This window comes from Triticum urartu, chromosome 3A (genome assembly GCF_056163025.1).
Source record: "Triticum urartu cultivar PI428250 chromosome 3A, HENAU_Tu73, whole genome shotgun sequence".
Classification (NCBI taxonomy): domain Eukaryota; kingdom Viridiplantae; phylum Streptophyta; class Magnoliopsida; order Poales; family Poaceae; genus Triticum; species Triticum urartu.
This window is the reverse complement of record NC_141875.1, coordinates 717,134,110-717,160,173: the sequence shown is the minus strand read 5'-3', so window position 1 is coordinate 717,160,173 and position 26,064 is coordinate 717,134,110.

Genomic DNA, 26,064 nt, shown 5'->3' with positions numbered 1-26,064 from the left:
CCGCACGTTTTGTTATGTGAAGTGAGTTCACTGTTTTTACTTCTTGTGGGAAGTTCTTTTGTTTCCTGGTGTTCTGCTTTTGGGGTTCGTCCTCGTCTTCGCTTGGCGTGTCGAGCCCCTTGTGTTTGGCATTGAGTCTGCCGGATTGTTTGAAAACCCAGCAGTCTCTGTGGGTATGGTTAGCAGGCTTCCCGGGAGTACTGTGTATCTGACATATCCTGTCCAGGATTTTATTTAGGTTGTATGGATCATCCCTGTTATCCTGGGGGGCGATTTTTCCTAATTTTTTCGTGAGCCTTTGAATCCGGCATTGACTGCCGTGCTCTTCGGACTTTTGTCCTTAGTCCAGCGACGGTCCTTGTTGCACCGTGGTTTTCCGTTTCCATCCCTGGTTTCGGATGTATTTGGGTCGCTGGGGCTGCACCTTGCCAACCAGCTGTCCTCCCCTGCACAAAAGCGGGTCATGAGGCTTGTTAGTGCGGCCATTGTTCTTGGCTTTTCTTGGCCGAGGTGTCTGGCGAGCCATTTGTCTCGGACATTATGCCTGAAAGCTACTAAGGCTTCGGCGTCCCGACAGTCGACTATATGATTCTTTTTAGTGAGGAATCTATTCCAGAACAGCCGGGCTGATTCTCCGGGTTGTTGAGTTATGTGACTAAGATCGTCTGCATCCGGAGGAGGGACATAGGTCCCTTGAAAGTTTTCTCGGAAAGCATCCTCGAGCTCCTCCCAGCTTCCAATTGTGTTTTCCGGAAGGATTTTAAGCCAATGCCGGGCTGGCCCTTTAAGCTTAAGGGGTAGATATTTTATGGCGTGGAGATCATCTCCTCTAGCCATATGTATGTGGAGGATATAATCCTCGATCCAGACTCCATGGTCTGTTGTTCCATCATATGCCTCTATGTTTATGGGTTTGAATCCCTTTGGGAATTCATAGTCCAGGACCTCATCGGTGAAACATAGGGGGTGTGCGGCGCCCCTGTATTTGGGTATGCCGGATTCTGATGATGGCTTCATAGCGTTGCTTATGAGAGCTTGGTTTCTTGGCCAATAAATGGACCTGACTGGGCCATGATGCGAATCCTTAAGTGGGTCGCATGCCGATTTAGGTGCGGCGCCGCTTGCCGCTTTATGGGGTCGTCTATCCGACCGTGTGGCTTTTTCATTTTTTGAATGCGAGGGCTCTAGGGCCTCTTCGTCGAATTCAGGGAGTAGCTTTCTTTTCGGATAGCTTTTAGTGCGGCGACTATCGCCGTACTTATTTGTTGTATTGGTTACTTTGCTCCGTCTAATCCGGAGTGCATCTTCCGCTGTTTTTAGCTTCCGCTTCTGCTTTTTTAGGCTGCGTGCAGTTGCAACGAGTCTCTCGTGGAGATTCTTCTGCTCCATAGGTTTATTCGGCGTGAGGTTGTCTGGAATGCCGTTTTCGCCGGTGGAGGGATGTTCGGTTTCTCTATCCGGGTTTCCCTATTCGGACGGTTTCTCTAAGGCCTGCTCGTCGTCTACCTGCTCGTCCTGCTCTATGGCTGGGTTTTTGTCGGGGCGGGGCTTGGGTCGGTGTTTACGCCGACGCTTTGATTGCTTTTCGGGGGGTCGATCTCCCGTCCCATCCCCTTTTTCCTCGTTGTCGCTTCCTTTAGGGGTATCCACCATGTACACATCGTGGGATGAGGTGGCTGTCCAATGCCCTACGGGCGTTGGTTCATCGGTATCTCCTGCATCGTCATCCATGCTGTCAATGTCTCCGGAGTCGCAGTTGAGCACGTCGTCTAAATTGTCGACAGTGGTTACCAAGTGGGTGGTGGGTGGGCTTTGAATTTCTTCATCGTCCGTATCCCATCCTCACTGACCGTAATCCGACCAGGGCTCTCCTGATAAAGAGAGAGACCTTAGAGAATTCAGGATGTCGCCGAAGGGCGAGTGCTGAAAGATGTCCGCGGCGGTGAACTCCATTATTGGCGCCCAATCGGGTTCGATCGGCAGGGACGCGAGGGGTTCGGAGTTCGGAGAGGAATCCGGCTCCTTGGAGTCACGGGCCGTGCGGAGTGCAGGGCTGGCGTTTGGCTCGATCGCCTTTGAGATTACAGCCCCCGAGGTGACGTCCAACCGCTCACCCTCGATTGGCGCAGCTGGTTCCGAATTAAGGGTCAGAGCCGGTGCGTTTGCGGCCTCCTGGGTACTGTTCGGCGGCAGAGCTAGATCATGCCCCACGAGACAGTGCGGCGCGCTTGGCTGTGGCTCGAATCCGTCGAAGATCAAATCTCCGCGGATGTCTGCCGTGTAGTTTAGGCTTCCAAACCTGACTTGATGGCTAGGGGCGTAGCTTTCGATCTGCTCCAGGTGGCCAGGCGAATTGGCCCACAGTGCAAAGCCGCCGAAGACGAAGATCTGTCCGGGGAGAAAAATCTCACCTCGGACCGCATCGTTGTTGATGATCAAGGGAGCCATCGGGCCTAAAGGCGACGACACAGAGGAACTCTCAATGAAAGCACCAATGTCGGTGTCAAAACCGGCGGATCTTGGGTAGGGGGTACCGAACTGTGCGTCTAGGCCGGATGGTAACAGGAGGCAGGGAACACTTTGTTTTACCCAGGTTCGGGCCCTCCCAATGGAGGTAATAACCTACTCCTGCTTGATTAATATTGATGATATAGGTAGTACAAGAGTAGATCTACCACAAGACCAAGGAGGCTAAACCCTAGAAGCTAGCCTATGGTATGATTGTTGTGTATGGAGTTGATTGCCTACGGACTACGACCCTCTGGTTTATATAGACACCGGATAGGGTTAGGGTTACACAGAGTCGGTTACAAGGGTAGGAGATCTTGAATATCCACATCGCCAAGCTTGCCTTCCACGCCATGGAAAGTCCCATCCGGACACGGGACGAAGTCTTTAATCTTGTATCTTCATAGTCCAGGAGTCCGGCTGAAAGTATAGTCCGGCTACCCGAACATCCCATAATCCAGGACTCCCTCAGACTTCTCTTCTCGCTCTCATTTGCGTAAGTTAGCCACCATATATGCTAGTGCTTGCTGCAGCTCCACCTCATGACCCTATCCTACCCATAAGCTTAAATAGTCTTGATCTCGCGGGTGTGAGATTGCTGAGTCCCCGTGGCTCACAAATACTTCCAAACAGTTGCAGGTGCCGATGACACCAGTGCAGGTGACGCAACCGAGCTCAAGGAGGAGCTCGATGAAGATCGTGTTCGTTGTGTTGTTTTGTTTCCAGTTGATCAGTAGTGGAGCCCAGTCGGGGCGATCGGGGATCTATGCATTAGGGGTTGTCTTCTTTTATTTTGGTTCCATAGTCGGACCTTGATTGTATCTAGTTGATGTAATGCTATATTTATGTATTGTGTGAAGTGGCGATTGTAAGCCAATTCTTTATCCCTTTCTTATTCAGTACATGGGATGTGTAAAGATTACCCCTCTTGCGACATGCCTACTATGCGGTCATGCCTCGAAGTCGCGCTCCAACACGTGGGAGATATAGCTGCATGATGGGTGTTAAACTAGAAGTGATAAAGAAAAACTTTTACAAACTCTTTTTGCTCTTGTTGTTGTAAATATGTAAAGCCAACATTCAAGTTTTTAGCAAAGATTATGAACTAACCATATTCACAATAACGCTTAGGTCTCATGTTTACTCATATCAATGGCATAATCAACTAGCGAGCGATAATAATAAATCTCGGATGACAACACTTTCACAGAAGAATCATAATATGATATAACAAGATGGTATCTCGCTAGCCCTTTCTGAGACCGCAAAACATAAATGCAGAGCACCTTTAAAGATCAAGGACTGACTAGACATTGTAATTCATGGTAAAAGAGATCCAGTCAAGTGTCACGACCGGTTTTCCGGGCTTTAATTTCCAGAAAAGGTCCATTGTGCTCACCAGCGCCAGGATTACTGTTAGTTGATGAGGCACCAACTTGTTACAGAAATTCCAAGCAAAAGTGCAAAATATGTAGTACAAGACCATTGTGGCCTATGAGTACATCAAATAGTTGAGGGCGGAAGCGGTTTGTGGATCACCACGGTCTATGGGACTCCATTTCCCACAGGAACAGCTGACCAGGTTAACTCCTATCTTTGCGAGGCTGCTATCACCGTTGCTTAGGTCCCAAGACTGTCATCGCCACGCTCCTCTCCAAGCAAGCAATCTGGCCAAGACAATAGCCAGGGACAAGCCAGTGAGTACTTTGAATGTACTCGCAAACATTTAGAACACAGGTATAATATAATTGATCAACATACACTGAAATATTCTATGATCACATCGTCAGTCATAAATAAAATCTTGATGCATGCAAGCAGGTTATTTATATGCAACCGGAATATGCAATGACAGAATAGAAATAAAATGCACCGATCGGATGTCTGAAGCGACGTCTCGAAAGGATAGTCAAAGTGAGTATGCCTCAGTCGGGCGTCTTAGCGACACCACGTAAGGGGCTTATAAAGTAAATAAAATAACAAGCATGCCACAGTCGGGCATCTGAGTGATGCCACATAAAGGGCTTATGAGAAAATGAAATAACAAACATGCCACAATCGGGCGTCTGAGCGACGCCACATAAAGGGCTTATATGAAAATGAAATAACGAACATGCCACAGTCGGGCGTCTGAGCGACGCCGCATAAAGGGCTTATATGAAAATGAAATAACGAACATGCCACAGTCGGGCGTCTGAGCGACGCCGCATAAAGGGCTTATAATCATAGTGAATATCCAAGAGGTGGTACCGTCCTAGGGATATTCATTATTTCAAACAATGCAAACGGTTAGTCCATAATGATAACAATCATAACCATCATATATCACATGTCATCATCAATATTCGAGTTTAGTGGTTTCTCCTCCGAAGACCGACACTAAGACCGACACTTGACCCATCCCAGACTGAAATCCTTAACCATGGACACGGCTATTCGAATAGGTTTAATATCTCTGCAGAGAGTGTACTCTTTACCCACGAGTAACGGATTCCTTTAGTCCATCGGACTAATTCCTTCTACGGTCTTTTAATTGAAACACACCTGACTTGCACACACCAGCTTTTACTCGTGTCTGGAATCACCCATGACACCTGTTAAGCAAAACTCTAAGTGGGGAGGCTACAACCTCGCGTAGCATGGGATCAAATTTCTATCGCGCGCTCTAAGGGGTGCCCCCCTCCCGGTCCCAACCGGATACACCCATGCCTCCGGACCAGGTGGCATGCCTACCGGCTACATCCAGTATCTTCCACCATGGCCTATCTGTATGGTGTGTGCCAAGACAAGGGTTAACAACTTACTGAACCATACCCCACCTACGGCAGGGACCAGTGGCAGCACGAAAACAAGGATGGGGGTTACCGGAACAAGAATCGATCTACGGCCGACTCTGGAGGCTTATGAGTTCCCTGCATGACATGTATATCAAATATATTTCAACCGACGAAATCACCACCCATTATACCTTACTATGCCATACCAGACATAACCGTCCCGACGGGGACCGGCGACAAGCTCACTCCTACCCAAGGCAGAGGCTTTCCCGGATTCCTTTCCGGCATGCATGCAAGGCACATGAGGATGATTACCATCACAAGTATATTCATTTCCAACAGCGAGGAAATCACTAATATGCATTCATGCAAATGATCGCATCATCACATAAAATAACGAGTTCTCCGAAATAAGGTGGTGTTATAATCGTGTCAACCAACACATCAAAAATATTATGCCGGGGTTCAAGATGCTTGCCTTCAAGGTGTGGAGAGGTGGGGGTGCTCTCCAAAACTTTTGAAAGTTTTCTTCCTCTCTCCAAAATCCTATTTTCAAAAATATGCAAATAACACATACTTCAAAAACAGTACAAAAAAAATTGTTTGGAAAATTTTCAAATAAATCTTAAAATAAACTAGACAGAATTTGAGAGATGTAGGAAAAAGAATTAATTCATTTGGAGTTATATTTAAAAAGATATAACCAGTCAAAGTTCTCGTCAAAATTTGTTTTTAAAAATAAAACAAAAAGAAAACGTTTCAGCCACGAATACGCTTTCTAAGTAGGGGTTACGTACTTGGGGTTTTACGCTTTCACTTAACACGCGTGGCGGCGGGGTGGGTCACTGACAGTGGGTCCAGGGGGCCCACTGGTCAGGTTTGACTAGTCCTCTCGCTCCTCTTCCTCTGTCCCGAGCGGAGGCGGAACTCCGGCGATTGTCGCCGGCGATTGGCGGCTCCTCACGGGGCCCCGAGGGCGGGGATGGATCCGCCAATCCAGGGCGGCCCTCCCGGTGGTCGTTAGGCAGGAGGGGACGGAGGGAGCTGCCGGCGGCGAGCTTCGCGGCGGAGGAGGTTTCGGGGGTAAAGTGAATTTTCGCCTGCGGCGAGTCCCGAGCAAAATTGAGTGGGGGTTTGGACTCATGAGAGGGAGAGGGAGTTCCTCGTGAAGAGAGTGGGGAGGGGGAGGTCCTGGTGGCGCCGGAACGGCCGGGGCAGTGGCGGCGGCTGGAGTTGCCGGAGAGGAAGATGACCTCCTCGGGTCAATTGGCTGCCATGGGGGGAACTGGGGGAGTGTACTGAGGTTGCATGAGTGCGGAGACGAGGTCGGGCTTCCTTTCATAGGCGAGGCAAGGCGGTTCCGCGGCGGCCGTGGATAAGTTCGCCGGCGAACCGCCCTACTGTGCTGTAGGGCGACGTGGCGGTGGCTAGTCGGCTCCAGGAGCTACCGACGAACGCTCCACTGTCCATGGAGGCGAGCTGGCGCGCTGTGGTGGTCGGGGCGGTGCCGACCATGGCAGGAGCGGGTGCGGCCGCGGGCGTGCCGCCAAGGGGGCTCTGGTGGCGGCGCTGTAGGGCGCCAGGGGGCGGTCGGGGCCTTTGGCGTGACGCGGCAAGAGGGAGGGGATCAGGATGAGCTCGGGGAAGCTTATCCAGGGGCGTTCTGGCTCGGGCGCGAGCACGTGCAAAACGCGCGCTCTGCTTGTGCTCAGAGCACGCACGGGACGTGCTTGATGAAATGTCAGGGCGTGTTAGAGGTCTCGGGTGAGGCTGGAAATTAGCAGACCTAGGTTATTAGTAGCGAGGAGTCTATTGGACAAGGTATTTAGGCAAGGGAAGCAAGATCACAGTGCAAGCTAAGACTCATGTCAAAATGGGTCATGCCTACAGGGTGCTCGATAGAATGCCACATGCACCTAGGCATCTCTTGGGGTGGCCAAAACTTCCAGATTGGGGTCTCTTTGGATGTACAAGAGGGTGGTGAAGTTAGTTTGTGAAAAGCACAAAATTGTTAGTGCAAGTTTTGCAGAATTTCAATTCAGGACAGAAGGTTAATGGCACTATTCCATGAACCAAAAGTGATCCAATGGTTGCATGCTCCTGGACTTAGGGGTTTGGTAGGGCTGTCTACAAGTAGGAGAAAACACAAGATCATTGGAGCAAAATTAAATAGGGTTGTAGTAGAAATCACAAGTCTGGACCAGAATGAAAATGAGGTTGATGCACTCAAATTTTTCAAAGAACAACACTAGGTTTTTGCATAATGTTGAATCATATGCTACTACCAACATCCATAATTTTTGTGGAGGCCAGAAGGAAATATTTAAATGGGTTGAAGTGCAAAATTGCACTCTGGACCAGAGAAGAAATATTGATGCAGAGCTCAAAATATTACATGAATAAAAGATATTTTTGCATAAAAGTGATTTAAAAACATCACATGACATCTCCAAATTTTGGTTGGAATTTTTAGTGAATTTATCAAATGGTTGTAGTTCAATTATGGCCATATAACCTTGGAAAACCATTTTTCAAGAAAATAAAGATCAAGCAAATTAATTATGTAATTAGTTCTACTAATAAAAGAAGAGTTTTTCTTGAGAGGTTAAACAAGTCCAATAACATATTTGAAAAGTTTTCATTTTGGGGGAAAAACTCCATAATAACAAGGAAGAAAAAGGTTCAAAAATAAAAAGGGAGCCCAGAAAATAAAAGTTTTAATTTCCTGGCAAAATTTTAATTTATTAGAACAAGTTCAAAATTTTGGGGTGTTACAACACTACCCCCCTTAAGAAAAATCTCGTCCTCGAGATTTGATAAGGGTTGTTTTTTTTGAAAATATCTTCCCTGTTAGTTGGAACCAAAAAGCTTACTCATAGCACAAACTTTGTGTGGCCGGGGTTGGTTTTTGGTATGCTCGAAGTAAAATGCAACCGTTCACCGACGTACACAAGCATGGTAAAAAAAAATCGAGGCGCTCAAGCAAACATCATTCAATCATGGCGACACACAAATACAGGGTGTGGCCGTACTAAGGCTTGGTACTAATCGAGTAAATTAGTCTACCTCGTTCATATCCAAGCGGGCGTGCCTTGTGGATGTCGAGGCTTCTCCTCTGGTCTCACTGTCGGGATTAGCTGGAGTGGGTTGAGGGGCTGCAGGCTCGGGGTAGCGATGATGACCATTTCGGGGATTGTTGGCCACAACCCCGTTGGAGTGTGCTCCCAAGAGGCGACGAAGCACTTCTGGGGTCATCGAAGCAGCTTGGCCGACGACTGGGGCAGATCTCAGGGACTCGATCGGGTGTCCAAACAGCACAACTGGGTTGTCGGCGTTGGGCTCGTTCTCTTCTCTCACCGCGTCTCGACGAACCAGCTCTCCACGAGCTGCGATTAGATCAATGGTGATTTGATTGAACAGTTCCTCTAGTGCACCTACATAGCGCACTAGATGCAACAATGCAGGATCTGTCTCGTGATCTCCGTTGGCAACTTGGGGTGGCCTACTATACACTTCACGTCTAGGGTAGTAGTGGAACGAGCGACAATTAACTCTGGGCGACAAGTGCCGGAGATGAACTATAGCCTCTCGAGCAGTTAGTTGGATGGCTTGTGGCTCAAAGGAAGTTGTCCTTCCGGTGAACCTGTAGGGGCGTTCTGGCGCTAGACCCCTACCATAGATGTGCACAGTGGCCCAGAATTGACGGCTCTCACCGCTCACGGACCCTTGGTACACCACATATTCCGGGGGCTCTTCTAACGCATAGGCACGACGGGTGAGGTTTGCGAGTATAGTCACAAAGCCTCCAAGGTTGGTTGCTGTGGTCTCATTGTGCACGACGGGGCCAGGCATTAAGGCTCGGTTTTGGGTAGTGGCTGTGTAGTGTTGGGTTGAGGCTAGCGTGCCCTTTTATAGAAAAGGGGACGGAGTCTTCCTTCGCACGCTTGCGAAGAGACTATTCAGGATTCGATCACTGGCGCATGAGCGACAGGTTAGGTTGATAGGTTGGGCACTGACTGCCAAAAGGTGTTTGGTCACTGTGTGGCTATCTTGCACGAGAAACTTGGCTGGGGTTTGGTTATGGTCTGGTGGGTTGGTTTACCTAGGTCTTTCGACCTGGCTAGATAGGATCAGCCAATGGTCAGCCTGGCTCTGATACCAAGTCTGTCATGACCGGTTTTCCGGGCTTTAATTTCCAGAAAAGGGCCGTTGTGCTCACCAGCCCCAGGATTACAGTTAGCTGATGAGGCACCAACTTGTTACAGAAATTCCAAGCAAAAGTGCAAAATATGTAGTACAAGACCATTGTGGCCTATGAGTACATCAAATGGTTTCTAGTGGTTGAGGGCGGAAGCGGTTTGTGGATCACCACGGTCTATGGGACTCCATTTCCCACAGGAACAGCAGACCAGGTTAACTCCTATGAGTACAACAAGCCAGTGAGTACTTTGAATGTACTCGCAAACATTTAGAACACAGGTATAATATAATTGATCAACATACACTGAAATATTCTATGATCACATCGTCAGTCATAAATAAAATCTTGATGCATGCAAGCAGGTTATTTATATGCAACCGGAATATGCAATGACAGAATAGAAATAAAATGCACCGATCGGATGTCTGAAGCGACGTCTCGAAAGGATAGTAAAAGTGAGTATGCCTCAGTCGGGCGTCTTACCGACACCACGTAAGGGGCTTATAAAGTAAATAAAATAACAAGCATGCCACAATCGGGCGTCTGAGCGACGCCACATAAAGGGCTTATGAGAAAATGAAATAACAAACATGCCATAGTCGGGCGTCTGAGCGACGCCACATAAAGGGCTTATATGAAAATGAAATAACGAACATGCCACAGTCGGGCGTCTGAGCGACGCCGCATAAAGGGCTTATATGAAAATGAAATAACGAACATGCCACAGTCGGGCGTCTGAGCGACGCCGCATAAAGGGCTTATAATGATAGTGAATATCCAAGAGGTGGTACCGTCCTAGGGATATTCATTATTTCAAACAATGCAAACGGTTAGTCCATAATGATAACAATCATAACCATCATATATCACATGTCATCATCAATATTCGAGTTTAGTGGTTTCTCCTACGAAGACCGACACTAAGACCGACAATTGCCCATCCCAGACTAAAATCCTTAACCATGGACACGGCTATTCGAATAGGTTTAATATCTCTGCAGAGAGTGTACTCTTTACCCACGACTAACGGATTCCTTTAGTCCATCGGACTAATTCCGTCTACGGTCTTTTAATTGAAACACACCTGACTTGCACACACCAGCTTTTACTCGTGTCTGGAATCACCCATGACACCTGTGAAGCAAAACTCTAAGTGGGGAGGCTACAACCTCGCGTAGCATGGGATCAAATTTCTATCGCGCGCTCTATGGGGTGCCCCCCTCTCAGTCCCAACCGGATACACCCATGCCCCCGGACCAGGTGGCATGCCTACCGGCTACAACCGGTATCTTCCACCATGGCCTCTCTGTACGGTGTGTGCCAAGACAAGGGTTAACAACTTACTGAACCATACCCCACCTACGGCAGGGACCAGTGGCAGCACGAAAACAAGGATGGGGGTTACCGGAACAAGACTCGATCTACGGCCGACTCTGGAGGCTTATGAGTTCCCTGCATGACATTTATATCAAATATATTTCAACCGACGAAATCACCACCCATTATACCTTACTATGCCATACCGGACATAACCGTCCCGACGGGGACCGGCGACAAGCTCACTCCTACCCAAGGCAGAGGCTTTCCCGGATTCCTTTCCGGCATGCATGCAAGGCACATGAGGATGATTACCATCACAAGTATATTCATTTCCAACAGCGAGGAAATCACTAATATGCATTCATGCAAATGATCGCATCATCACATAAAATAACGAGTTCTCCGAAATAAGGTGGTGTTATAATCGTGTCAACCAACACATCAAAAATATTATGCCGGGGTTCAAGATGCTTGCCTTCAAGGTGTGGAGAGGTGGGGGTGCTCTCCAAAACTTTTGAAAGTTTTCTTCCTCTCTCCAAAATCCTATTTTCAAAAATATGCAAATAACACATACTTCAAAAACAGTACAAAAAAATTGTTTGGAAAATTTTCAAATAAATCTTAAAATAAACTAGACAGAATTTGAGAGATGTAGGAAAAAGAATTAATTCATTTGGAGTTATATTTAAAAAGATATAACCAGTCAAAGTTGTGGTCAAAATCTGTTTTTAAAAATAAAACAAAAAGAAAACGTTTCAACCACGAATACACTTTCTATGTAGGGGTTACATACTTGGGGTTTTACGCTTTCACTTAACACGCGTGGCGGCGGGGTGGGTCACTGACAGTGGGTCCAGGGGGCCCACTGGTCAGGTTTGACTAGTCCTCTCCCTCCTCTTCCTCTGTCCCGAGCGGAGGCGGAACTCCGGCGATCGTCGCCGGCGATTGGCGGCTCCTCGCGGGGCCCCGAGGGCGGGGATGGATCCGCCAATCCAGGGCGGCCCTCCCGGTGGTCGTCAAGAAGGAGAGGACGGAGGGAGATGCCGGCGGCGAGCTTCGCGGCGGAGGAGGTTTCGGGGGCAAAGTGAATTTTCGCCTGCGGCGAGTCCCGAGCAAAATTGAGTGGGGGTTTGGACTCATGAGAGGGAGAGGGAGTTCCTCGTGAAGAGAGTGGGGAGGGGGAGGTCCTGGTGGCGCCGGAACGGCCGGGGCAGTGGCGGCGGCTGGAGTTGCCGGAGAGGAAGATGACCTCCTCGGGTCAATTGGCTGCCATGGGGGGAACTGGGGGAGTGTACTGAGGTTGCATGAGTGCGGGGACGAGGTCGGGCTTCCTTTTATAGGCGAGGCAAGGCGGTTCCGCGGTGGCCGTGGATAAGTTCGCCGGCGAACCGCCCTACTGTGCTGCAGGGCGACGTGGCGGTGGCTAGTCGGCTCCAGGAGCTACCGACGAACGCTCCACTGTCCATGGAGGCGAGCTGGCGCGCTGTGGTGGTCGGGGCGGTGCCGACCATGGCAGGAGCGGGTGCGGCCGCGGGCGTGCCGCCAAGGGGGCTCTGGTGGCGGCGCTGTAGGGCGCCAGGGGGCGGTCGGGGCCTTTGGCGTGACGCGGCGAGAGGGAGGGGATCAGGATGAGCTCGGGGAAGCTTATCCAGGGGCGTGCTGGCTCGGGCGCGAGCACGTGCAAAACGCGCGCTCTGCTTGCGCCCAGAGCTCGCACGGGACGTGCTCGATGAAATGTCAGGGCGTGTTAGAGGTCTCGGGTGAGGCTGGAAATTAGCAGACCTAGGTTATGAGTAGCGAGGAGTCTATTGGACAAGGTATTTAGGCAAGGGAAGCAAGATCATAGTGCAAGCTAAGACTCATGTCAAAACTGGTCATGCCTACAGGGTGCTCGATAGAATGCCACATGCACCTAGGCATCTCTTGGGGTGGCCAAAACTTCCAGATTGGGGTCTCTTTAGATGTACAAGAGGGTGGTGAGGTTAGTTTGTGAAAAGCACAAACTTGTTAGTGCAAGTTTTGCAGAATTTCAATTCTGGACAGAAGGTTAATGGCACTATTACATGAACCAAAAGTGATCCAATGGGTGCATGCTCCTGGACTTAGGGGTTTGGTAGGGCTGTCTACAAGTAGGAGAAAACACAATATCATTGGAGCAAAATTAAATGGGGTTGTAGTAGAAATCACAAGGCTGGACCAGAATGAAAATGAGGTTGATTCACTCAAATTTTTCAAAGAACAACACTAGGTTTTTGCATAATGTTGAATCATATGCTACTACCAATATCCCATAATTTTTGTGGAGGCCAGAAGGAAATATTTAAATGGGTTGCAGTGCAAAATTGCACTCTGGACCAGAGAAGAAAAATTGATGCAGAGCTCAAAATATTACATGAATAAAAGATATTTTTGCATAAAAGTGATTTAAAAACATCACATGACATCTCCAAATTTGGGTTGGAATTTTAAGCGAATTTATCAAATGGTTGTAGTTCAATTATGGCCATATAACCTTGGAAAACCATTTTCAAGAAAATAAAGATCAAGCAAATTAATTATGTAATTAGTTCTACTAATAAAAGAAGAGTTTTTCCTGAGAGGTTAAACAAGTCCGATAACATATTTGAAAAGTTTTCATTTTGGGGGAAAACTCCATAATAACAAGGGAGAAAAAGGTTCAAAAATAAAAAGGGAGCCCAGAAAATAGAAGTTTTAATTTCCTGGCCAAATTTTAATTTATTAAAACAAGGTCAAAATTTTGGGGTGTCACATCAAGTCATACTCAATGTAAACTAACAGTAATGAATGCAAATGACAGTGGTGCTCTCCAACTAGTGCTTTTTAATAAGAGGATGATGACTCAACACAAAAGTAAATAGATAGGCCCTTCGCAGAGGGAAGCAGGGATTTGTAGTGGTGCAAGAGCTCAGTTTTGAAATAGAGGTGAACAATATTTTGAGCGGTATACTTTCATTGTCAACATAAAAACCAAGAGATGGCGATATCTTCCATGCTACACACATTATAGGCGGTTACCAAACAGAATGGTAAAGTTTATACTCCCTGAGGGAGTCCTAGATTAGAGGGTATTCGGATGGCCGGACTATACCTTCGGCCGGACTCCTGGACTATGATGATACAAGATTGAAGACTTCGTCCCGTGTCTGGAAGGGACTTTCCTTGGCGTGGAAGGCAAGCTTGGCGATACAGATATGTAGATCTCCTACCATTGTAACCGACTCTGTGTAACCCTAGCCCTCTCCGGTGTCTATATAAACCCGAGAGTTTTAGTCCATAGGACGAACAACAATCATACCATAGGCTAGCTTTTAGGGTTTAGCCTCTCTGATCTCGTGGTAGAGCTACTCTTGTACTACCCATATCATCAATATTAATCAAGCAGGACATAGGGTTTTACCTCCATCAAGAGGGCCCGAACCTAGGTAAAACATCGTGTCCCCTGCCTCCTGTAACCATCCGACCTAGACGCATAGTTCGAGACCCCCTACCCAAGATCCGCCGGTTTTGACACCGACATTGGTGCTTTCATTGAGAGTTCCTCTGCGTCGTCACTTTTAGGCCCGATGGCTTCTCCAACCATCAACAACGATGCGATCCAGGGTGAGACTTTTCTCCCCGGACAGATCTTCGTATTCAGCGGCTTTGCACTGTGGGCCAATTCGCTCGGCCATGTGGAGCAGATCGAAAGCTACGCCCCTGGCCATCAGGTCAGATTTGGAAGTTTGAACTACACGGCCAACATTCGTGGAGACTCGATTTTCGACGGATTCAAGCCACAGCCGAGCGCGCCGCACTGTCACGATGGGCATGATTTAGCTCTGCCGCCGAACAGTGCCCTAGAGGACGCACCTGTGTCTGCTCCAACCCCTAGCTCGGAGCCGATCACACCAATTGAGGATAGGTGGTTAGACACCGCCTCGGGGGCTGCAATCTCTATGGCGATCGAGCCGAACACCAGCCCTATTCTCTGCAAAGCCCGTGACTCCAAGGAGCCGGACTCCTCTCCAGACTCCAAGCCCTCCGCGCCACGACCGATCGAACCTGATTGGGCGCCGATCATGGAGTTCACCGCCGTGGACATCTTTTAGCACTCGCCCTACGGCGATATTCTGAATTCACTAAAGTCTCTCTCTTTATCAGAAGAGCCCTAGCCGGACAATGGTCAACAAGGTTGGGATGCGGATGATGATGAAATTCAAGGCCCACCCACCACCCACTTCGTAGCCACTGTCGATAATTTAAACGACGTGCTCGACTTCGACTCCGAAGACATCGACGGTATGATTGATGATGTAGGAGAAGAACACGAACCAACGCCTATAAGGCACTGGAAAGCCACCTCATCTCATGATGTATACATGGTCGACACACCCAAAGGAAGCGACGACGAGGAACACAGGGATTCAACGAGGGATCGTTCACTCGAAAAGCAATCAAAGCAGCGACGTAAGCACCGCTCCAAGCCCCGCCTCGACAGAGACAACAGTCATACAGACCCAGCCATAGAGCAGGACGAGCCGGCGGACGACGAACATGCCTTCGAGCAAGCGTCCAAACAGGGAAACTTGGATAAACAAACCGAACACCCCATCCCCGGCGAAAACAACAGTCCGGACAACCTTACGCCGGATAAACTCATCGCGCAGAAGAACCTCCATAAAAGGCTCGTCGCCACTGCGCATAGCCTGAAAAAGCAGAAGCGGAAGCTCAAAACTGCGGAAGATGCACTTAGAATCAGATGGGGCAAAGTACGCAACACCGCAGACAAATATGCCGGTAGTCGCCGCACAAAAAGCTATTCAAAGCGAAAGCTACTGCCTGAATTTGACGAGGAGGCCATAGAGCCCTAGCAGTCAAAAAATAGGAAAGCCATCCGGTTGGATGGACGACCGCATGGCCAGCATGGAGCGGCAAGCGGCACCGCACACAAGCCGGCACGCGATCCAGCAAAGGATTTGCATCAAAAAGATGGCCCAGCCAGATCTATATACGGGCCAAGAAAGCAAGCTCTAGTAAGCAATGCAACACAACAAATATCCGAACATCACGACACACCCAAATACAGGGGTGCCGCACACCCCCTATGTTTCACCGATGAGGTGCTGGACCATGAATTTCCAGCGGGATTCAAGCCCGTAAACATAGAGGCATACGACGGAACAATAAACCCCGGGGTCTGGATCGACGATTATATCCTCCACATACACATGGCCAGAGGAGATGACCTCCACACCATAAAATACTTACCCCTCAAGCTTAAAGGGCCAGCCCGGCATTGGCTCAAAAGCCTTCCCGAAAACACCATTGGAAGTTGGGAAGAGCTTGAGGATGCTTTCCGGGCAAATTTTCAAGGGACCTATTTCTGCCCTCCGGATGCAGACGATCTCAATCACATAACTCAACAACCCGGAGAGTCAGCCTGGAGATTCTGGAACAGATTTCTTACTAAAAAGAATCAGATAGTCGACTGTCCAGACGCCGAAGCCCTAGCAGCTTTTAAGCACAACGTTCGAGACGAATGGCTCGCCAGACACCTCAGCCAAGAAAAGCCAAGAACAATGGCCGCATTGAGAAGCCTCATGACCCGCTTTTGTGCAGGAGAGGACAGCTGGTTGGCAAGATGCAGCACCAGCGACCCATGTACATCCGATGTTAGGGATGGAAATGGAAAACCCCGACGCAGCAAGGACCAGCGCCGAAATAAGGGAAACAGCCTAAAGAGCACGGCGGTCAACACCGGATTCAAAAGCTCGCGGCAGAATCAGAGAAAGCCGCCCCTCAAGGATAACAGGGACGAGCTATCCAACTTAAACAAAATCTTGGAAAAGATATGTCAAATACAAAGTACTCCTGGGAAGCCTGCGAACCATACCCACAGAGATTGTTGGGTTTTCAAGCAAGCCGGCAAGCTCAACGCCGAACACGAGGGGCTAGACACACCAAGTGAGGACGACGACGAACCCCACAAGTAGAGCACCAGGAAACAAAAGGATTTCCCACAAGAAGTTAAAACAGTAAACTTACTTCACGCGACGAACAGAACAGCGCCACAAGATATACGCGCCATACGGCCTATCCCAAAGGAGTCTCGCCAATGGTTGTTAAAACTAATCATCTTCGACCATCAGGATTACTCTAGAAGTATCCGGAACGCAGGCTGGACTGCCTTGGTATTAGATCCAATAATCGACAGACTCCATTTTACAAATGTCCTGATGGACAGCGGCAGTGGTCTAAACCTGTTATACTAGGACACAATCCGCAACATGGGGATAGACCCAACAAAAATTTGCCATAGCAAAACCTCCTTTCAAGAGGTAACACCAGGCCCGGATGCCCATTGCATGGGTTCTCTCCGGATAGAAGTTATGTTTGGCTCCCCCGATAACTTCCATTGCGAACAGCTAACTTTCCACATCGCCCCATTCTCAAGTAGCTATCAAGCACTGCTGGGACGTGAAGCTTTCGCCCGCTTTAACGCAATACCACATTATGCATCTCTTATGCTTAAGATGCCCGGTCCACGAGGCATCATCTCATTAAAGGGAAAACATTGAGTGTTCCTCTCGTGCGGAAAACAGTCCAGCTACCTTAACAGCCCCACAATAAAGTGGCTTCACCAGCCAAAGCATCTAAACAGGTCGTCAAGACCACGGACACGGCTAGACGAGTCCGGCATAAACATACAATTGATAAAGGCTTAATAGCCATATACCCCTGTACTAGGGGCTCCGCGCATATAAAACAAGAGACAATAAAGCTCAATTTTAACCATTTCGATTCATACTTTGTTTATTTAGTATAACTCATGTTCGGCATGATCTTTCTTTAACTAAGTTCCTCTCTTTTACAGATGAACACCGTGGTACGCCCGTCCAGGATACGGCACAACGGAGACACAGGCGCAGACGTGCAGCAGGGACCCGTTCGAAGGATTATTTTTTCAGATTAAGACCCTGCGTAAACCTTTTTTACTGTCTCTTGTTGATACACATCCCCTGGTTTCTTGGTATAACCAAGGAGAAGGCTGGCGTTTTGGCATGTGGCCACGTCAGAGTTTTGCACGTACCTGGACACTAGGGGCTTATTACTAAGGGCGTTATCCCGCCCGCCCTCATAAACCGAATACCTTAGGGAGTGTTCGGCGTCGCGAGTTTGGCCTTATATGCATCAGCTTCGAATCATGTCTTTGGTCAAATGTTGGGTTTGCCCGGCTCCTGTGTTTTGCTGCCTTATGTTCCGCTCTATCGGCTAAGGCGGCACCAGGAGAACTACTGCGATTGTGCCCCGGTTCGGCCAGGCGAGCACCTCAGTAGAGAAAGCCGAAAACTGACTGTCATGATATAGCATGAGACTGGTCAACCACTCGATGACATACCGGAATCTTTAGGATTCCTCCGCATTAACGAAGGGCCGTTTCCCGGCCAGGCACATACGCGCCCGAGTTCGGGCGAGCGCAGGTGCCACCAGGGGCTATATAAGTAGCCTCAATGTCAAACTCCTATGGCTAAGTGAAAGTGATAAAGCATCATAGTCCGAATGCCTAGTTCGCTGCGCTACCACCTCCTTTGTAGGACCAAGACGTCGGATCAAGTGTGAAAATGCGCCTTCTGCGAACACCCCCGCATTATGTGCGTGGGGGCTGAAGCCGACGACTGCCATCTTTCAGATTATATATACATATATGTTAAACGGCCGCACAGGAGGTATCATAATACTTGCAGGCACAATTATAAAAAGCTTCTACAATTTATCAAAATAATTGTTTTACAATAATACATGCTATTCAAATATAGTATCCTTCGAGCACTGCGTCTCTATTAAACAAGCGCCTTGCAGAACTTCCTGAAAATAGCGCTCGGCAGGTACTCGGCTTCCATCCGAGTCTAGGGATGCAACAGCGGTGGCTTCCATTTCCGCCCAGTATGTCTTGACACGGGCAAGAGCCATCCGCGCACCCTCTATGCACGCTGACCTCTTCATCGCATTGATATGCGGCGCCGCACCAAGGAACTGCTGCACCATGTTGAAATAACTTTTCGGCTCTGGTCTCTCTGGCCATAGATGACTCACGACATACTTCATGGCAAGTCCGGACAACCTATTTAGCTCGGCCCATTCGGCCAAACGATCGGCTAATGACAGTGGAGGCTCTGGATTGTGGAACTGCGACCAGAAGAGCTTTTCCACTTCGTGATCTTCTTGATCTCGGAAGTGCTCGGCCGCATCTGCGACACTCGCTGCTAAATCCAGATAGGTGTCCGCCATACTCCACATCTGGTCTAACGGAGCATGTTTAGGATAACAGAACTTCCTCCGCAGCATAAAGGGCTTTCCAGCCGCGATTTCTCCGGCCTGACGCCGCTCCTCCTTCACAGCTCTCATCGCAGAGCGAGCATCCTTGGCATCAGCAACGGCCTTCTTCAGGTCCGTCTGTTCCGCCCGATCTTCTTTTTCAAGAAGCTTGCAACGGTCAGCAGCGTTCTTTAGCTTCACGGCCATCTCGGCCATTTCCTTCTTGCTTCGGCAGTGAGCAGCCTGTTCGGCTTTCATCTCTTCAATTGCCTTTTCGGCAGCCGCATCACTTTTCCTGGCTTGTTCCTTGGCTCGGGCAAGTTTCGCCCGAAGATTCTCCATGGCAGTAGCACCATCTGCATCAAGCGCACACATTGTAAGATACTGGCATAAAGCTCCTCTTACAAGGCGCCGCCGAAGGAATTACATACCTTGTGCCTCGTCAAGTCGCTTGTTGACAAGCGCGATGTCGACATCTGCCACGTCAAGTTGCCGCTTTAGCTCGGCAAATCCAGCAGTCCGGCTGGCCACCGGACACTTCGCCACCTATGTATAAAGGCGGCATATTAGACCTGGGATTATGATCCTCTGTGCGCCATCACTTTTGACAACACACAGTCTCAGGGGCTACTATCTACACAGGGCGCATCTTATTTATGCGCAACTATCCAAAAAGGGTACATTATTTCGCGTACCTCAAAACCTGTCAGTAAGCTCCTGACGGCCTCGTGCAATCCGCTCTCCGCGGATGAAATCCTCTCAATCACCATACCCATCAGTGCACGGTGCTCCTCTGAGAGAGATGCTCGCCCTAGCAGATCCTTCAGCTCCTCCGACCGCGCACCAGACGGCGCCGGACTTGTCCGATGGCCCTTTTCGAAGGCCGGACGCGGAGGGCTTTGGGGGGCCATATGACTACCTTCCGGCCCCACCGGATTCGGAGAAACCCTCTGCGACGATACCTCAGGGTCGCCCGCCTCGCAAGGCGGTACGGCAGGGGGAGGCGTTCCGCTCTCCATCTTCTCCGGAAGAAGATCCCCCGAAGACGAGCTCTGCTGAGAAGGGCTGAGGTCCGAGCTACAAGGTAAATTTTCGATTACTTTTCTCAGATATAAAGCAGGGATTTCTCTCGTTTCTTTAAAAGAAAACTCCTCTCTACTTACGGCTCGGTGGAAGGCTGATCCCCTTGAGGGCATAATTCGGCAGAAGTATCCCCCAGCACAGGACCCTCTGGCGAAGATTTCTTCCCCCGCTTTAAGGCCATGGTCTCCGGGTCTTCAGAGGCGGTCCTCTTCTTCCCCTGAGGAGAAGAACTTTCGATTCCTCCCTTCTGGACAACCTCCTTTGAGGAGGCTGTAGCTCCCTTGTCCCCTCCCTCGCTTCCCTTTGAAGGCACAACCTCCAACATCCTGACTAGCACGGGACCCAGCGTGGTCTCGGGGAGGGGGGCCGGACACCTGATTAGCTTTGCTTTCGCTATCCACTCATGTTTAAAGGACAGCTCTTTTAGGGGCAATTCTATGATAAATATACGGATAGTGTGTCCGGGCACAAGGCTACTTACTTGAGTATCCGGACGATTGCAGCTCAGACCTGCGTCCTCCGTAAAATCCGGACACACTACTTGTCGTCCGAAGAACAATTTGTACATCTCCATGGGCATCATGCCAAGAAAATGTTGGAGAACTCATGGTCCCTCCGGGTTGAACTCCCACAGGCGGAGGGGCCGACGTTTGCAGGGCAGAACTCGGCGAATTAACATAACCTGCATCACCATGACCAGACTGATGTCTCTTTCTATGAGATCTCGGATGTGGCCCTGCAACAGGGGCACGTCCTTTGTCGGCCCCCAGTCCAGCCCCGTATTGATCCATGACGCCAGTCGTGACGGGGGACCCAAGTGAAAGGCAGGTGGCGCCACCCACTTAGGGGCCCTGGGAGCGGTAATATAAAACCACTCTCGCTGCCATAAGCTGGACTCCTCTTGAAAAGAGCCCTCGGGCCATGGAGTACCAGCATTCTTGCTTATAAAAGCACCACCGCACTCCGCATGCCGTCCCTCGATCATCTTCGGCTCTACTTTGAAGGTCTTGTGCCATAGTCCAAAGTGAGGAGTGATACGGAGGAAGGCTTCACACACGATGATGAATGAGGAAATATGGAGGATGGACTCCGGGGCTAAGTCGTGAAATTCCAGCCCATAATAATACATGAGCCCTCTCATGAAGGGATCCGTCGGGAAGCCTAGCCCCCGAAGGAAGTGAGACATGAACACCACACTCTCACCCGGCTTGGGAGTGGGAATGACCTGCCCTTGAGCAGGCAGCCTATGCGAGATTTCGCCGGTCAAGAACCTGCCTCTCTCAACTTCAGCACGTCCTCCTCCGTGACAGAGGAAGGCATCCATCGGCCTCGAAGGTCGGAACCGGACATTGTCGAAGGTCCGAAGCGCCTGAAATCTGGAGCCTTCGGTGTTGGAACTCGAGGCGAAGGGCGAACTCGTTTGAGATTGAAAGAAAGGAGAAAGGCCTTGGTCTCTTTATAAGACGTTGAATACCAAGGGCCTTCCCCGTGACCGTTTGGGACTCGCCTTTGATCGAGAAAATATACCAACGGGTACGGTTGGGTTACCCACGCCCGTGTTGTTGAGAATCCCGGAATAAGGGGACACGATCTCTGCTTTAACAAGACGTGCCAAGGAAACTGCCTCGCTAAACATGCTATGGTGGGACAATAAAATGATTCTTATAAAGACTTGGCCGTGGTGTGATGTCATGCTACGGAATACGTCACCAGATTAGATTTGTGTAAATATTATTCTCTCTATGGCAATATGTGGAAACTTATTTTGCAGAGCCGGACACTACCTTTGTGTTCAAAATCTTCTATGAAGTACTTGGAGGAGGAACCCGCCTTGCAATGCCGAAGACAATCTGCGCGCCGGACTCGTCATCATTGAAGCCTGGTTCAGGGGCTACTGAGGGAGTCCAAGATTAGGGGTGTCCGGATGGCCGGACTATACCTTCGGCCCGACTCCTGGACTATGAAGATACAAGATTGAAGGAAGGCAACCTTGGGGATACGGATATGTAGATCTCCTACCATTATAACCGACTCTGTGTAAGCCTAGCCCTCTCCGGTGTCTATATAAACCGGAGAGTTTTAGTCCGTAGGACGAACAACAATCATACCATAGGCTAGCTTCTAGGGTTTAGCCTCTCTGATTTCGTGGTAGATCTACTCTTGTACTACCCATATCATCAATACTAATCAAGCAGGACGTAGGGTTTTACCTCCATCAAGAGGGCCCGAACCTGGGTAAAACATCGTGTCACCTGCCTCCTGTTACCCTCCGACCTAGACGCACAGTTCGGGACCCCCTACCCGAGATTCGCCGGTTTTGACACCGACATTCCCCCTCCACCAACAAGCATCAATCCATGTCTTGCTCGAAACAACGAGTGCCTCCAACTAAAAAGGGTCCCAGGGGGAGTTTTGTTTGCAATTATTTTGATTTGATTTGCATAAGGCATGGGACTGGGCATCCCGGTGACCAGCCATTTCTCGTGAGTGAGGAGCGGAGTCCACTCCTCTTGATAATAACCCGCCTAACATGGAAGATACAGACAACCCTAGTTGATACATGAGCTATTCGAGCATACAAAACAGGATATTTATTTGAAGGTTTAGAGTTTGGCACATACAAATTTACTTGGAACGGCAGGTAGATACCTTATATAGGTAGGTATGGTGGACTCATGTGGAACAACTTTGGGGTTTATGGAGTTGGATGCACAAGCAGTATTCTCGCTTAGTACAGGTGAAGGCTAGCAAAAGACTGGGAAGCGACCAGCTAGAGAGTGCCAATAGTCATAAACATGCATTAAAATTAATCAAAACCGAATGCAAGCATGAGTAGGATATAATGCACCATGAACATAAATATCGTAGAGGCTATGTTGATTTTGTTTCAACTACATGCGTGAACATGTGCCAAGTCAAGCCACTCGAATCGTTCCAAAGATGATACCACCCTATCATACCACATCACAACTATTTTAATAGCATGTGGGCACACAAGCTAAACCATTATAAGCTCCCAGCTAATCAAGCATGGCACAAGAAATTATGATCTCTAGTTGTCATTGCAAACATGTTTATTCATAATAGGCTGAATCAGGAATGATGAACTAATCATATTTACAAAAACAAGAGAGGTCGAGTTCATACTAGCTTTTCTCATCTCAGTAAGTTCATCATATAATCATCATTATTGCGTTTCACTTGCACGACCGAACAATGTGGATAATAATAATACTGCGCGTGCATTGGACTAAGCTGGAATCTGCAAGCATTCAATAAACAGGAGAAGACAAGGCAATATGGGCTCTTTTGTCAGATCAACAATAATGCATATAAGAGCCACTTCAACAATTTAATCATGGTCTTCTCCTATGGACCCCCAAAGAAAAGAAAGAAATAAAACTATTTACACGGAAAAGCTCCCATCAAGCAAAAGAAGAACAAGAAATCTTTTTGGGTTTTCTTTTTAATTACTACTACAAGCATGGAAAGTAAACTAATTAAAAGCTACAACTAATTTTTTTGGTTTGTCTTCAAGTTTATTAAACACACAAGAAGAAAGCTTAAAAAGGAAATAAACTAGCATGGATTATATTATGAAAAAGTATGAGCACCGACATCTAGCAATGAGTGTGTGAACATGAATGTAATGTCGGTGAGAAATACGTACTCCCCCAAGCTTAGGCTTTTGGCCTAAGTTGGTTTATGGCCACGGTTGGCCTGACGGATATCCAGAGTAATAGTTGGGGTCGTACTGCGAAGAAGAAGACTCTGATTGCCACTGGTTGGCAAACATCTCCGGATCCCAATGGTAATTAGACTGTCGTGGAGGATCTACTTCTGGTTCCGACTCTAGTTCTATGGCTGATGTAGGGTTCCGGTAGTTGTGAATAGCCTCTAACGGAACATGGTACTGGCTGTAGATAAATCAAACAAGGAAGGAGCAGGCAGGGTAATAGTCTCAGGATGATGTTTATGAAAGAACAATTTGTATTTAAGCTCTCCTTCCCTATTCTTAACAATAAAGTCATGTGCCACCATACTCTTATAATCTAAATAAACAGTGGGCATCAATTTTTCTTCCTTCTCATAATGCCCAATAGGTATGTTAAGATGTGCAGCTAGGCGTGAACCATAGATGCCTCCAAAGATGGGGCCCTTTGTACGGTTCAGACTTAACGGTTTAGCAATAATACCGCCCATACTAATAGAGTTATCACAGAATAAATGATGGAACAAAATAATAATATCAGGAGCACTAAGGTTGCCACAGTTTCCGCGACCAATTAAGAAACGACTGGCAAATATTGCAAAGTAGCGTAAAACAGGAAAATGTATGCTAGTGATCCGTGCACCGGAAACCTTCCTCGTTTCCCCTACAGTGATGGTACCAACAAACCCATCCACATCACCGCGGTGTGGTTCCTCTATTGTGCCCTCGAAAGGGATCAAACAAACCCGGCAAAAATCCTAAAGTGACATCTCCTTATGCTCATCATAGAAATAAAACTCCACCGTAGGTGGTGAGCTCCTAGCATGGAAATGAAAGTTTTGCACAAAGATATTGTTCATGTTGATCATGGAGGAAGGCGGTGAGGCCTGCTCAGCCAATTCATAAAAATCATCATAAATCCCGGCTGCGCTCAGCAAATCATCGGAAGGCCATTCACACGGCCGAACCTCCGCAGTGCGAGGCAGATTATATTTGGGCTTCTTTGCTTCTTCATTTTGCTTTTCCTTCGACCTTTGGCTCGATGAGCCCCTCAAAAATCTCTTCATTATTTTCTGAAAAATTCTGAAATTTGTAGTAACTTCAAAATAATAGTGAACCAAACTGAACAATATTGATAGCAACTACACCTACAAGTGCCTAGAGCCTATATCATGCATCAAAACTACTTGGAACCATATAAATTTGACATGCAAGCTCAAAAACATGGTCACCTAGGAAGCACAAATTTGTTATGAATAAATCACTAGAACAAAAACTAATTGGACCAATGGAGGAGTCACATACCAAGGAACAATCTCCCCAAGAAGTTTTGTGAGAGGTTCTTTGAGCAAGGAGATCGAAAATCGCAGCAAAATGAGCTAGAACTCGTGCTTGAGCTGGATATTGGTGTTTGTGGGAGGAAGAAGAAGTGTGTGGGTGCAGGAATAAGTGGAGCAGGGCCACCGTGGGCCCACGAGGAAGGGGGGCGCGCCCTCCACCCTCGTGGCCAGGTGGATGCCCCCCTGCTGTGTTCTCAGTGCCAAATATTCTCATATATTTCAGAAAAAATCATATTTAAATTTCAGGGCATTTGGAGAACTTTTATTTTCGGGGTATTTTTATATTGCACGGATAATTCAGATAACAGATGAAAAATACTTATTTTTATTTTTTTAATATAAATAACAGAAAGTAAAAGGAGGGTAGAGAGAGTTGTGTTTTCTAACTTCATCCATCTCATGATCATCAAAAGGAATCCACTAACAAGGTTGATCAAGTCTTGTTAATGAACTCATTCCGAATAACATGGAGCCAGAGAAACTTCCAATAACACTATGTTACCTCAACGGGGATATGCACATCCCCAATAATAAGAATATCATATTTCTTCTTGACAGTAGGAAGAGGAAATTCAAAACCTCCAAAAATAATCGATGGAATTTTTCCAATAGAATTGATACTGTGGACTTGAGGTTATTTCCTAGGAAAGTGTCCGTATGCTCATTACCATTAACATTAAAAGTGACATTGCCTTTGTTGCTATCAATAACAGCCCCTGCAGTATTCAAAAGGGGTCTTCCAAGAATAATAGACATACTATCGTCCTCGGGAATATCCAGAATAACAAAGTCCGTTAAAATAGTAAC